Source organism: Falco punctatus (assembly GCF_963210335.1).
Source record: "Falco punctatus genome assembly, chromosome: 12".
NCBI classification, from domain to species: domain Eukaryota; kingdom Metazoa; phylum Chordata; class Aves; order Falconiformes; family Falconidae; genus Falco; species Falco punctatus.
The window spans coordinates 19,839,626-19,853,496 of NC_137592.1; the positions used below are offsets into that span (position 1 = coordinate 19,839,626).

At 43.2% G+C, this 13,871-nt stretch overlaps 1 long non-coding RNA gene across 1 annotated transcript in view; it reads left to right on the forward strand.

The window, feature by feature from the left end:
- The first annotated feature begins 103 nt into the window (after positions 1 to 103).
- Positions 104 to 13,871, forward strand: part of LOC308072137 — a 138,839-nt gene continuing 125,071 nt past the window's right edge. The window contains exon 1 of the long non-coding RNA XR_013931509.1: positions 104 to 13,871. This exon is cut by the window's right edge and continues 19,375 nt beyond it. This is a non-coding gene — a long non-coding RNA (uncharacterized lncRNA).

The following is a 13,871-nucleotide window of genomic DNA, read 5'->3' on the forward strand; positions in this document are numbered from 1 at the left end:
CTTTCCAAGAGGAAGGTTTCTTCTAACAACTTGATCTACAGAGGAATTAGGCACTCGTGCCCAGAACTGTGCATGCCAGTATGACCTGTGGCTGTGGTGATGCACTTCCAAAAGTCTACATGGTTACATTTGTCCTTTTCAGGAGGCTGGAGAACAAAGATAGCTGTGAGGCTGCCAACCACAATCTAACCCCAACTGTCCTTGCCAGCCTGGACTCTGCTCTTTCCCAGCCAAGGTTCATGTTTATTGGAGCAACAAACCTGATTTAAAAAAAAAAAAAAAAGAAAAAAAAAAAAAAAAGAAAAAAAAATTAGTCACACTTTCTGTTTAACTAGTATTAGGTCTTCTGTGGGTTGTGTCTGTCGATGACTTAAGTATCTTTGAGGTCTGTTTATTTTTGTAGAGGATGTACATGAAGTCCAGTTTCTCCTGCTGTGTGAGCCCCACTGTGTTCAGGGAAAGTGACTTTTCTCACAGTTCCTGCCCACTTTCTAGCAGAAACATTGCTTCCATCTCCGTATTCCTGGGCAAGTGCCTTTCTGGCTGTATCTGATGTGTCCTTGCTGCCTTCTTTCCGTGCTCATGTGGTGTTTTTTGCTGCTTATCTCTTACATGCACGCAGCCCCAAGCAATAACTCTCAAGCCCTCCAGAAACCCCTGAGAACACCACAGCACAGCTCTGCACTCACTTCAGCCCCGCACGTGGCCTATGTTTTGGGTGGTGACTTCTCTAGTTTTGGTTATCTGTCTTATGGAGCAGCTTCAATACTACTTTTAACACTGTCCCTGAATGGGAGATGGTGGTTGCACCTATCAGTTTAACTGCCACAGCCAGTGGCCACTTCACCAAAGGGGCTCTTGTGGAAGTTCAACAGAAAGAGAGGGCCAGACTATGGTGAAATTAAGCAACATAACTCGTGGTGTACTGGATTGAAGTTACCATCACTGTTGTCTTATTTTAAAGCTTTTATGCATGCTAGACTTGAGTATCACAATTAAATTCATACATGGGCATCGATAGTCTCTATGTAACCTACCTTCATACTTACCTAAGACATCTGCAATTTCTTCCAATTTATGTGATTTTTTTTTTTTTTTTTTTTTTTTCTGGGTACAAGATCTGAGGACTTCCAAGAGGCTAGTGGGTAATCTATGCCAAGAGAGATCTGGCCTAAATTCTGCTGCAGTCAATGGTAATCTGATCGTGGGCATCCATCAGCACAGGGCTCATCCCTTCAAACAAAAAGGCAGTAAAAAGGCAGAATGGCGGTGCAGTAAAACAGATCTGAAGATGTTTGTGACAGCAAAAACGTCAAGGGATATTTTTGGTTTGAAAAGGAAGAAAGGGGAAAGCTTGCAGTGTTTTAATTGTCAGGGAAGTTGTTGGTTACACTGTGAGAGGGTTTTCTCACTTTTGTGGTGATATAATTTAATTCCTTTTGAAAAAAGGTGTACCTTGCTAACCTGAAGACACTGGGATATATTCTTCTTTGGTATAAATTGGTGTGGCTTTGTGCAGGAGCTACATGCTTAGTGGCAGATGAAAATCTGTCTCTTTGCATCTTTTAGGGGAAAATTTAACAACTCTATTTCAAAAAGCCACATTTTTGGTATCATGGGAGCCCCAGGCTTAATACTACTGTTGAACCAGTATAAAAGTTGCCTAATTGCTACTCTGATAGAAGACATTTGGCAAATACTACACTAGAGAATGCAGTTTTCACCACACTGTGGTGGAATTATTCAGTGCGGTGTTTTTCTGTAACAGTATGACAGGGCTTGTATTCCAAACATCTTCAGAAAATGTAAGGACTGTTTCCCTTCTGTCATAGCATTATGACTTCCGTGTTACTACTATGCAGTCAAAAATCTGCTAATAGATGCACGTAGCGTTAGCATCAGATCTGGTAGGTGTGAGAACCATTACGCTTCATGGAGCTGTGAACTCCTCTGTATCTGCTTCACACCTTGCTGCTATCGTAAAGAGGAGGAGCGCATCCATTTGCAAAGTCGAGCTCTCTGTGTCCTGGCCAAATCCTTTATAGATGGGCCAATTTCCTTCCGAAATGTTTGATCGTGGTGGTGTTGCTGATGTTCCAAAGACAGGCTGGCAAACGGCTTCTTTTTGCTGGCAGGAAGGACCGGTCATTGGAAATTTAACTCTGAGTTCACTTACTCCTGGGAAAATGAGAGGCAGATTTCAATGAGCAAAAAGCTTCAGACCTTTAATCTTGGTCAGTCACCCCTCATTTTCCCTTCTGAAATCCAGAAAAGTTATTTAGAAATCAAAGGACTTCAGTGAAATGTGAAATAAGCTATAGTTAGGAAACTATTTTCTAACCAGATAACGACAATCCAGAAAGTGCTTCTGAGCTCTGAAGTATTGGCTACAGTTAAATGAGAGTTGTTTTTTTTTTCCTGAATGATCTTTCTTGTTTTACATATTTTAATTAAATCATCATGGAGAATATTAAATACAGGATATTTCATAAATTCATACTGTTTTTGCTGACTGTCCTCAAGCCTTTTTTGTCTTTCATTAAGACTGCCTCTGACTAAATGTTTCTGATTATTTGGAACTAAAGATTAATTGTTGTACTCAACTTTACCCAAGCATGCAAATGTTTCAGGGAAGCTGACCGTAAACTAGGCCATAAGCAACAAGAGTCCCATAGATTCTGTCCCAGGGCCAGATGCTAGCATATTAGAATATGTTATGTTCTGCTGAGAGAGAACACAATCTCTTTCCTCGACGTGCAAAAGACACCTGGGGAAAAATTGCTGATGAGGCAGCTCTAGGGAGACTGGGCCAGGGCTAGAGGAAACTCTGGATGGGTGCTAAAATTGTAATTATGAAAACTTCTGCTCTCCTGATGCCTAAACGCCTTGGCTCCCCAGACACCAGGAGCTCTCTTCTGTATGTGTGTTTCTGCCCAGATGTTCCTGGGTCTCGGTGGGTCGAAACAGCCAGGTGCCCGGTGCATGTGTGGACCGCTGGCCCCTGTGGTGGGTGGCCCTGCTGCAATGTGCTGCAGCTCTGCACGCAGCGCTTCAGAGGCTGCTGCTTTTAAAATACAGCTGGAGGGAGAAGTGGCAATGGCCCCTTTATGAGACTTCTCAACGCCCACAGCATTTGCCCCAGTTTCTGATCTAACCTGATTTCTAAGGGGAAAGATTTTGGGTCCCCCTCCTGACCCAGAGAATGCCGCTGCAGGATTGCTTGGAAAGGGACCAGAAACCCTTCTCCCCGCATACCTTGGCCTTGAGGGCATACAGCATGGCTCAGCCTTGCTCTTTCCCTGGCCCAGTAGATGTTGTCTTATGTGAGGCACATGGCTTAATTCAGAAAGAAAGACATAGAAATCTCTTCTCTCCCTTCAGACACGCTCCAGCCTGGGCACTCGGGTATGTCTATGGGATAGCAGACAGAGGACTGAAACCTCTGACCTTGCACTTCCCATTTCTATGTGGTGCTTCAGCCACCCCTTTATTTCATGGACTGGGGAAGGTATCATTGGCTATGTATTAGCAGAAAAGATGAAGTCCAGGGCAACTTTTGAAGGAAAGGTAGTAGTCAGGTGTCTTCATCAGCACATCCTTTGTTGACATAGAGTGAAATGGCACATGGAAAATGCCCACCTGCCCTCTGCCCTTGCTTGTTATGGAGAGTGTCAACATCAGCCAGAGCTGCCTGCATGCAGCAGCTACAAACTGCGGTGCTGGATGCAGTTTACGCAATGGTCCCAGAGGCATGGTGCTTGACAACGGTCCTGAAATTCACTTTGCGGCCAAATACCTATCTTTTAATATTAAAAAAAAAAAATATTTAGGTATCCTTTTCCTTTGCTGATGGGTATGCTGCTGACAGCTTTTTGATTTCAGCTAGCGCCAAGGCTAACTTTTATTCCCCATAGAAAACAGGAGCAGTTCTACCCTAAGAAGGTGCTGGTGGTGGTGTTCCTGATTCAGGGCTTCTTGTAGATGTTTATTCTGTTCCTCACATGAGGGCTTCCCTTGGCAAGCCCACCCTGAGCTGTGAGTGTTGCAGGAGCAGCAAGCGCTGCCTCTTGGCTTCGTGAACGGGTACACCACACAACTGTAACCTCTTCCTCTGACAAATAGTGGCAAAAATATTGCAAGGATCCAACTGTGGTTTTTTTTTTTCCCCTCCCCCTCTCCTTTCCTCTGAAGACTTTCTCCAAATACCTGTAAGTTGCACAGAAATGATAAATCAGTGTGTGCCTGCAGCCTAGGATCTCTCTGATGTGACGGATTTAGCAAGCCTGACACACATCCCTCGGTGTGGCTGGGGCAAAGAGTATACAAAGCAGTGTCATGGGGGAGTGGAAGAAGTTGTTGTCCCAGCGGTTTCTTGCTGCTTTTCCACTGGAGATTGCAGGCTGGTAAAGCTGGAGGTGGAATAGGATGACTACGTGCATCTCAACTGCTTCTGGGCAAGCAACAGTGGCTCAGGCAGCCTGTGTCAGCAGATTGCGCTGGAGGGGTTCTCACCAGTGACACAGCTGTGTCAATGCAGCAGCTTCGCACCACTGAAAGGGATGTCCTCACTCTTCCCTCCTGCCCTGCAGCTGTGGTCCTGCCTGCCTCGTGCACAGGGAGTAGCACCTGTTGTTTCAGTTCACTTGACAAGCAGAAAAAATATTAGTTGTTGGGTAGCTAGGCTTGGGGTTTTTGTTTAGTGTAGGGTTTGGCTTTTTGGTTCAGTGTTGGGGTTTTTTTTCCCCTCTAGGTTTAGTGAGCTGAGCTGGCTGTGGGAGGTTGGTGAGCAGGGGACTGTGCAAAGAGGCAGTAGGAGTGGTGAGAAGGGAAGATTGTCCCTTTAGTCAACAGTAGCTGTTAGACCAAGCTCAGCTGCGGCAACCACAGCCTAATTAACCAGCCAAGTCTGTGGCATGCTCAGCATTTTCCCCTTCTCTGAATGCCACAGAGTATAGACTGAGCTGCACACCTGCAATGCCAGGAAGAAATCTACTTCCATGCACAAATTAAAACTTGCTAATTATATTTTATTTTATTGAATACCTTTTTCTTTCTGTATATTTTTTCCATTTTTTCCTTTCTTCTTAGCCATAGAGAAGAAAAAAACAAAAAACCAGTTGGCAAAGATTGCCAGTTCAGATGGCTACTTTTGCCAGTAAATAAATAAATTAATGCAGGCAATTTTAAGCCACTGGAGATCCCACAGGCCAGAGCAGTGAAAAGCCATTTCTTGAATTTTAAGATGTTTGTGGAAATAATTCTGTTTGTCCTACAACGAAAATGAGGGGATCTGCTCACAGATGTTCCTGGTGGTTTCACTGAAGGAGATGTAGGGGCTGGACTTGCCTTTGTGTACGCAAAGGGCAATAAAGCAAACAGCCAAATGGTCAGAGAGGTCCCCATAAACATATCAAAGTTTAATGCTCGGTTTACGTAGTGGGCCTCAAATGTCTGTAGAAGACGGGTTTAAGCTGGGCTGCCAGACTTGGAAGCAATACAGGCATGAAAGCACACTTGGTTTACCAGCTCTGCTGTGAGGGCAGTAATGGGGAAGGAAGGGGGACCAGAAAATGGGTAACACATTAAACCACTGGTTGGTGAGCGTTTGGTGTGTGTATGTATGTATGTCAACACCTATAGAAAAGGGAAGACATGCAGCGTTTGGTTTGGTTTGTTTTTTTTTTTTTTGCAACCCTGTCATTTAACAAAGAAAACACCGGGGCCTCAAACAAGCAACAGCTTCTGCCATTGATGCCTATAATAGGACTGTGCTGGTAATAAATTACAGCAAAGAGCTTGTTAGCAGAGTCCAGGCCTTAAACGCTTGCTTAGTTACCGTAGCTATAGCTCCAGATCATCAAAGTGCTTGAGGCGACCCAAAGCCTGTGACAGGAGAACTTCTCTAACCGAGGCTCTGCCAGGGAAAGGGAAGGGATTTCTATCTCTCTGCCTTACAGCGCTATTAGTAAAAAGGCTCAGCAGCACTCAGCGTCTCTGCTGCAAAGATAAGTAGCAACAGCATTTTTTCTTTCCCTTTTTTTTTTTTTTCTTTTAATGTATTAATTTGACCTCCTATTAAGGTGTGCACTGACTAGTTGCATATAGAAAAAACCTGCCTGAGCCTATTCTGCAGACAGAAAACGGCTTATCTTCAGTCTTCCATGAAAAGACTTAGATGAAACAGAAGATGGGAGCTTGTTTCACTCAGTACTAGTCACAGTAATGTAATATATATTTGCTTTTCTCAGTTACAGGCCTGAAATGGGAAGCTCTAGGGAAAACATATTTTTTTTCCTTCTCTCTGACAATGTTATCATTTTAATGCTGCCTGCTATTTATACATGACGGAAGGGAAAATAGGGAACAATAGCATGAAGCACTGTGACCCAGGCTTAGAGCAACAAAAGCTGAGGAAATTCAGCGGCAGGTCTGTGGTCGCAGGCTGCTGTGTGCAGGCGAGGAGGAGGAGGAGGAAGCAGAACCTCATAGCTACGTCTGCTGGCTCAGTGCAGCTGAGGGCCTCCTTTGTTGGTGATGTGTCAGCAAGTGTATGCTTGGTGGTTAGGGCTGATGGCCTCATCTGGCTGGCTCCAAAATGTCAGTTGTGTGCTGCACTTCTGATCTGGGGCAGAGCCAGAAGAACTGCCCAGGAGGGGGAAACCAGGATGCAGGTGGAGTCCCCACCGCTGCGCAGCACAGCCGCAGCCTTGAGCATCTCTGCCACTTTCCCTAGGTCAGACCATGTCTTCTCTTGGAGGGGTGTCAGGGGCTTTTCCAGCACCCTTAGCACGTGGCCTTTGCAGTGTGAAGGACAGTGAGAGACTTTGCCTACCATGGGGATGGGAAGAGGAGGAGGAAGAGGAAGGTTTGCACAGCTCCTGCTGGGAGCAGGAGAGAGCACAGGGTGTCTGTGCCGTGGGAGGTGTTGGGGAACAGGATGGGTGGTGCAGGGATGTCCCCAGGGGGATGTCCGGAGCAACTGCGAGGTGGAGGGACCTCAAGAGGTTGTGGAGCGGGAAGGGAAGGCCGGGAAGGCCAGGAAGGCAGCAGCTTGCCATACAGCTATGCTTGGGCTGGCGTATTGAGTGCATTGCTTTTGAATGGGTAACCCAAATCACTGAACCTGGCTATGTTTGGAGAGACATGTCTGACCAGCTGCATGCTTAATTACTGTCCTTTTCTCATGTAGGATCTAGTCCAAGCTCCAGTAAAGTCAGCAGAACCTTGTTGACTTAATGGATTATGCCTTTTAGGGCCAAGATATTTTTTCCACAAATATCTTAGAATTTGGGCGGGGGGTGGGAGGGCAATTGGCCAGCCCTGCTTCCTTTCCTTGCAATTAATTTTGGTCAGTGAAAATTTTGTTCTTTTCAGAGATGATCTTTTTTTAAAACCAGAACATTTGCTTTTGCAAAAGAATGTTTACTTCTTTTCTAAAAGAAAACTTTTAATGATTGAATTGAAAAAACAATACAGATAATTTTTTGTGGTTTTACATTTCTGATTTATTATTTTTTCATGTCTCCCTTTTAAGCAGCTAAAAAGGGAAGGAATGAAAGGAGTAATTATGAACTTCTTTTTCAAGAAGAGGCTTTTGAAACTGAGCATCTTGAAAGTACCAAAGAAAAAGAAAACCAAACCAGTTTATACAGTGTCACCCACTTCTTCATTCTGACCTTGCACTTATTTAACTTAGGTAGAGTTCAGGAATTTCAGGCAGTCACCCAGGAATAGAAAGAATTGTAGAATGGTTTGGGTGGGAAAGGACCTTTTAAAGGTCACCTCATCCAACTCTTCTGCAGTGAGCAGTGACATCTTCAACTAGGTCATGTTACTCAGAGCCCTGCCCAACCTGACCCTGAATGTTTCCAGGGATGGGGCATCTACCACGTCTCTGGGCAATCTGTTCCAGTGTTTCATTGCCCTCACAGCAAAAAAAAAAAAAATTTCCTTGTATCTAGTCTGAGTTTCCTCTCCTTTAGTCTAAAACCATTACACCTTGTCCTGTTGGCACAGGTCCTACTAAAAAGTCTGTTCCTTTCTTTCTTACAAGCCCCCTGTAAGTACTGAAAGGCATCGGTAAGGTCTCCCTGGAGCCTTCTCCAATGCCAACTTTCTCAACCTTTCCTCACAGGATAGGGGCTCCAGCCCCCTGATCATCTTTGTGGCCTTCCTCTGGGCCCACCTCAACAGGTCCATGTCTTTCCTGTACTGAGGATCCCAGAGCTGGAGGTGGTACTCCAGATGGGGTCTCACCACAGAGTAGAGGACAAGGCTCACCTCCCTGGACCTGCTGACCACACTGCTTTTGATGCAGCCCAGGATATGGTCGGCTTTCTGGGCTGCGAGTGCATATTGCCAGCTTGTGTCCAGCTTTTCATCCACCAGTACCCCCAGGTCCTTCTCCACAGGGTTGCTCTGAATCCCTTCATCATCCAGACTGTATGGGTTCCAGGGGTTGCTCTGGCCCATGTGCAGGACCTTGCACTTGGCTTTGTTGAACTTTGAAGTTCATATGGGGCCACTTCTCGAGCTTGTCTGGGTCCCTCTGGGCGGCATCCTGTCCCTCAGGCTTGTCAGACACACCACAAAAGGGAGCCTCAGCTTGTCCAGTTCTCCAGTTAATCTGAAATCTGTGGAAAAAATAATTCTTTATTTGTTAGCATTCATCTCAAATTCAGCAGGTCACCCATCGTCAATAGCACAGCTCAGAGCTGGCAGATCACTGAACTGGAAATGTGGTTCAGAGTTAAGATGCAGGATTTCAGTGAGGGGGGCTGGTGTATCAGTGGGCACATACAAAGATGCTAAAGAAGGCTACAGGTAGATATCAAGGACTTATTCACTCCTAGCCTGTCTTGTATATTCAAGCTTCCGGTTTTCCGTTTAAACCAATATTTATACAAAATGAAAATATTCACACTATAAAATTTTTTGATCTATAAACCCCGCTATCCTCCTAATTATTCAGTCAGCTGTTTGGACATATGTGCTGACAGAGACAGTATGAAGAAACAGTGGCTCGAGTGTTTTTTAGTGTGAAGGCTTTTTATCTGTGTTAGCAACTGTTCAGTAGGCAGCAAGCCCTTAATAATAAATATCTTTTTATCCTAATTTTTTTTCCTGTTTCCTTATTTCTACAGCTCACCCATCAACTTCATGCCAGTCTTGGTCAGTGTCATCTGAGGGATCAGAGGCAGTGAAAACCCCAGTTTGTGGGTGTGGGGCTTTGTTTTTGTTTCTACCGCATGGTTTTGTTTATAGGAATTTTTTTATTTCTATAAAGAACCCTTCATTGCAGAGAATCCCTGGCACCTTTAGTAGATTTACTGAGAAGCACCGAACTGTTTTTTAAATGTGTTGCAAAAACTTAGCCACCTCTGAGGAGTAAAGTGTTATTTTTGCAGTATGGGACAAGGTCTAAGACAAGAATATCTGCCTTGAACTCAGTGTGAAGTTCAGGGAGGTGAATTTCTAGGATGTTAGGTTTCTGCAGTTAAAAGGTGATGTAGAAGGGCTTTGCGTGTTTATATACTAGCTTGGATCTTATCTGAGAGATGGCTTCTTCCTGACCCCTTTTCCCATGTTAGAAAATTTGGTATAGGTTTGGGAAACAGTATGCAGTCTGTTGGGTCAGAAAGTAATCTTCCCCCTTGGTGGCTCCCTCTAAAATACTAACTGGATTGAAAAATACTGATCCTTTTGGTGTGGTGTTTCAGAAGGGCTGAGCGTGCAACTGGGAGCCCATACCTAGCAAAGCACAATGAAATTTCAGTGCATAGAAGGCTCTGCTCATGCTGAGGTAATGAAGGACCCCACAGCTGTGTTCCTCCAAGGTTTCTCATAGTAATTTTCCATGAAGCTATGGAAAAATATTTATCCTTCCTTCTATAAACATGTCTGTAGGAGATTTAAGGGAAGGCGTGCATGCAGACACACAGAGAAAAAGTCCCCTTACATAGCCATAATTAACAAAATGTCTATGTTTTAATATTCCAGAAGGTTACAAAAAATCCTATGTTCTCTTTGTCACCCACTCCTTTTTTGTGTGTAATTAGACACAATATATGTAGAGAGGTCTAAGGTTCTTACTGCTTCTGTGGCAATCTATATACTAGGAGGACCATCCTCTAGGATAATATAGATTAAAGAAACTCTACTACTTTCATGATCTTCCATAAGTCTGGGGTGCAGAACATGAAAATAACGCTTGTGAGGACGACCGACCTCTCTTTTTATTCCTTCCTGGCTCACGTGTAACTGGATTTCTTGTCTCTCAGCAGCAGTCTTCATGCACTTCCCACCTCCATGTAATCAGCAATTTTTCATTGCAGCAAGGCCCTTTTTAATAGCGAGGCTGGTGCTTTTATCTGCAATTATGTCTCCCCAGCATCTTGCCAGCATGCACAGTAAGGTAAAAAGGGAGAGCTGAGCACATGCATACCCTCAAATGGAAAGTTGTGTTTATGTGGTTGTGGTTATGGTCGGACAGTAACCAGCTTTGCATTCCTGGGCATACACAAGAGATGTGTCTGGATTTTCTGAGTCTGTCAGTTCACTCAACATTATTTTAACAAAAAGGTCTTTGATCGGGTCACAGAGTGCAAGATAAGAAAGGAGTCCTTTGGCCAGGCACTGTTTCTCTTCGTGATTCACAGATATAGGACCTAAAAGGGTGACCGCAGATGCAGATGACTTTTTCGTAGGAGGTGGAATCTGAACAATCTTCCTGACTCTAGGTGGGGATGAACTGGCCTTTGCCAACTGCCAAAGCAAATCTTTCTTCAAGCCCGATCAAGTAGGAAATGATACTATTTTTCTCTGCAACAGGCAGCTTTTCCTAAAAATAAAAACAAACAAACCAACCTGTCATGTAGAGCCAGTCAGACTGATAGTATCAGTTTTGTGAAGAATCATGCCACTTTGAAATCTGTTCCTGATTTGGAGTTGAAATAAAAATTACTGTTTTTGAGAGTTCCTCGCTCACCATCATTTTCCAAATGTTTTGATTTCTGAATTTTTGTCTGTTAGATGCTCAAAATAGTGTTAAGGTGTTTCAGTGCCAAACGTGATATTTTGACTTAGACTAGGAGTGATATTTTAAATAATAGAGGAACTGAAGTCATTGAAGTCATAATGGGATTTCTAACAAGAGCACACACACACCTGCCCCCCAACCCCGCTCCGCAGGTAATTCAGCTATTCTGTGCTCATATTGTAGGCAATACTATAGAAATAAGACACGTGAAACATCAGATAATGAGATTTTAAATGACATTTCTTAAGTTTCCTCAATTAAATTCTAAATACTTTTTCCTGTGGGGCTTTCCCTAGCATTAATTGAATTTTAGGAAGAAATTGTGGTTTTATCAAAACAGACTTTTGGAAAGCTATTCTGACCATATTTAATACTCATCAGCTGGGGTTTTTCCCTTTCTTGCTTTTGGAAAAGGCTGGTTGTTGGGTTGGGTTTTTTGTTGTTGTTGTTTTGACTGAAACATCAGATTTAAATAGTGAAAATTCTTAAGGAGCCTCTGGAAAGGAGAGGGAACTACTAGGAGTGCTAGCCCTGATACTGTGATGAATTTCTGCTTGGAGAATTTGTCACTAGTATTATAACTGGGGTTATCATCGGCTTTAACCACATCTTGCTGTGAAGTGCTGCGTTATTTGGGCCAAAGGGACATCACTGTTTCTGTAAGAGGAGGATTATGCCTTCAACAATTATAAAGACATCAGCCTTGGTAAGGAAGCTCAGGTGCTGGAGTGCTAGCCTGCTCCAAGCTATGCTATTCTGATACTTTTTTTGTTGTTGTTGTTTCAGTTCAGACCTTATTGCACTGATTACTATTTTTGTTTCAGCTTCCAGACACTTTCTTTTTCTGCCAAATTACAGATCAGTATAATCTCTATGACTATTCACATTCCCTGTTGGTAACTGGAAATTGTAAACCACATTTAACTTCCATTTTGATGTGCTATGTTGATCCTCTATCATCTATCAGTGTCAAGCTTCTCCAGACTTGCACTTGGCCAATAATGGTCTCTTTAGATCTGTGAACACAAGTGAGCCCCATTCTTTACAATGTTCCTAAATGTAAGACTGCTTTGGCATGATGCTGTGCAGATGAATTTAGTATGGAAGCTGTTAGAGAACAGATCAGAAGACTGGTTGGCCTTTGTTACTGCTTATAACGTTTTTGTCACTTTCAAGTGTTACCTGCAGTTAATACGTACTTACTTCTTTGGGTTGTTAATATGGGTATTGGAGTGTATTGAGCACAACATGGTCAGCTGCGGGATTTCACTGGAAATGCATCCTCTGGCTGAGGATGTTGCTAGCCTGTACTGCCCCATGACAGCCTTAGTTGGATTACGAAGCACTGCTGGCTTTAGTAAGACTCTGTAAAGCACAGGGAGCTGCTGTTGCAAAGCACCTCGTGAAACTATGGATCAGAATTTCTGTAAGACAGAGATCACATTGCCACTTGCTTATTTTACATGTTATGCCCAAAATTTTGCAGTGGAATTATTATAGGGTCAATTACTATATTCTGCCTGCCACAGAAATTCCCTTTCCTGCCCGAGCAGCAGTACATTTGAAGAAAGTGGTCTCCAGGGTTGCCATTCTCCCTTGCTTGTGCCTGATACTTCTGACTTAATAGCGCTTGGCAGAGCTGAATTTGACCTTAGCTTGCTCAGGGCTGACTGAGCTGAGTATTTTATTGCCATAAGGAATCAACACATCTCAAAAGTCTCAGTAGGATCCTGGAAAGAAACAGAAGCTCATTTGTATGCGATGGATAAGAACATCCGTAATTACATGAAGAAGGTACTGGCCCATCATACCCAAGACCTCTTTCTTTTTCTAGATGGCCATTGCTCCTCTTTCACCCCTTCCTGCTTTACTTTACCCCTTCTCTTTCTTCTAACAAAGCATAGTGCTTCAGTCTACCTACGTGTTAATTTGTACAACATCTACAGGATATCAAACTATATTCCAGCTGGTTCTCATTGTAATATAAATAAAAAGTAATAGTCAATTCCTTTGACCCATATATAAAATTAATTCAGAGGAAGGATTTTTTAGTCAAATAATCAAACTGTATATTCAGTTAGCAGCAGAAGGTGAGTGATTTAAGCAGGACAGTTGCAGCCATTCCTCTTTACTTATGGGATTTGTGCCCACAGAACTGGGGAATGTGTTGAGCCCTGTGCCTTGCTGTCTACTACTTCTAGTAGCCCTTCACTTTTGCGTTGGTGATGACTTATTTAAATATTAGCCCTGTCAAGCTGGGCAGAACCAGAAAGGAGAACTGCGAGAATGAGACAAAATATGATGTAACAATGCTAAAGTAAACACTGTACAGGACAGGCAAGAAAGCCAAGCTCGATGAAAGCCGTAGAACAAGCTGGAAATCTTCACATGGAATGTTTTTCCAATGGAAAATGCTGATTCATCCAGCTCTTTGCAAAAAGGTGTTAATTTCAAATAAGCCTTATTTAGAAGGAGTGATTGAAAACCATTTCCATAACATTACAGTCTACCTTTGAAGGTTTGAAATTACTTCAGTTTTGTCTTTGATATTATTCAGTCTGTTCTGAAATTTTGATTGGCTGGGAATTTCAATTTCTGTTTAGCTTTTGCTCTTTTTCACAATGAATTTGTTAATTAGCAGTGTTTGATTTCTTTTTTTAAAATAGAAATGCTGGCTTTTCCCACAAAGGGAAAAAAATAGTTAGGTTATGCAAGTCAATTATAGGGAAGAGGATAGCTGAGCAAGAGTAACCCAAGGGGAAAAGTCTACTAAGAAAGTAGAGAAAATGTTGTACAACGGTACCTATGGCAGTACCTGGTGCTGAGCCAGACA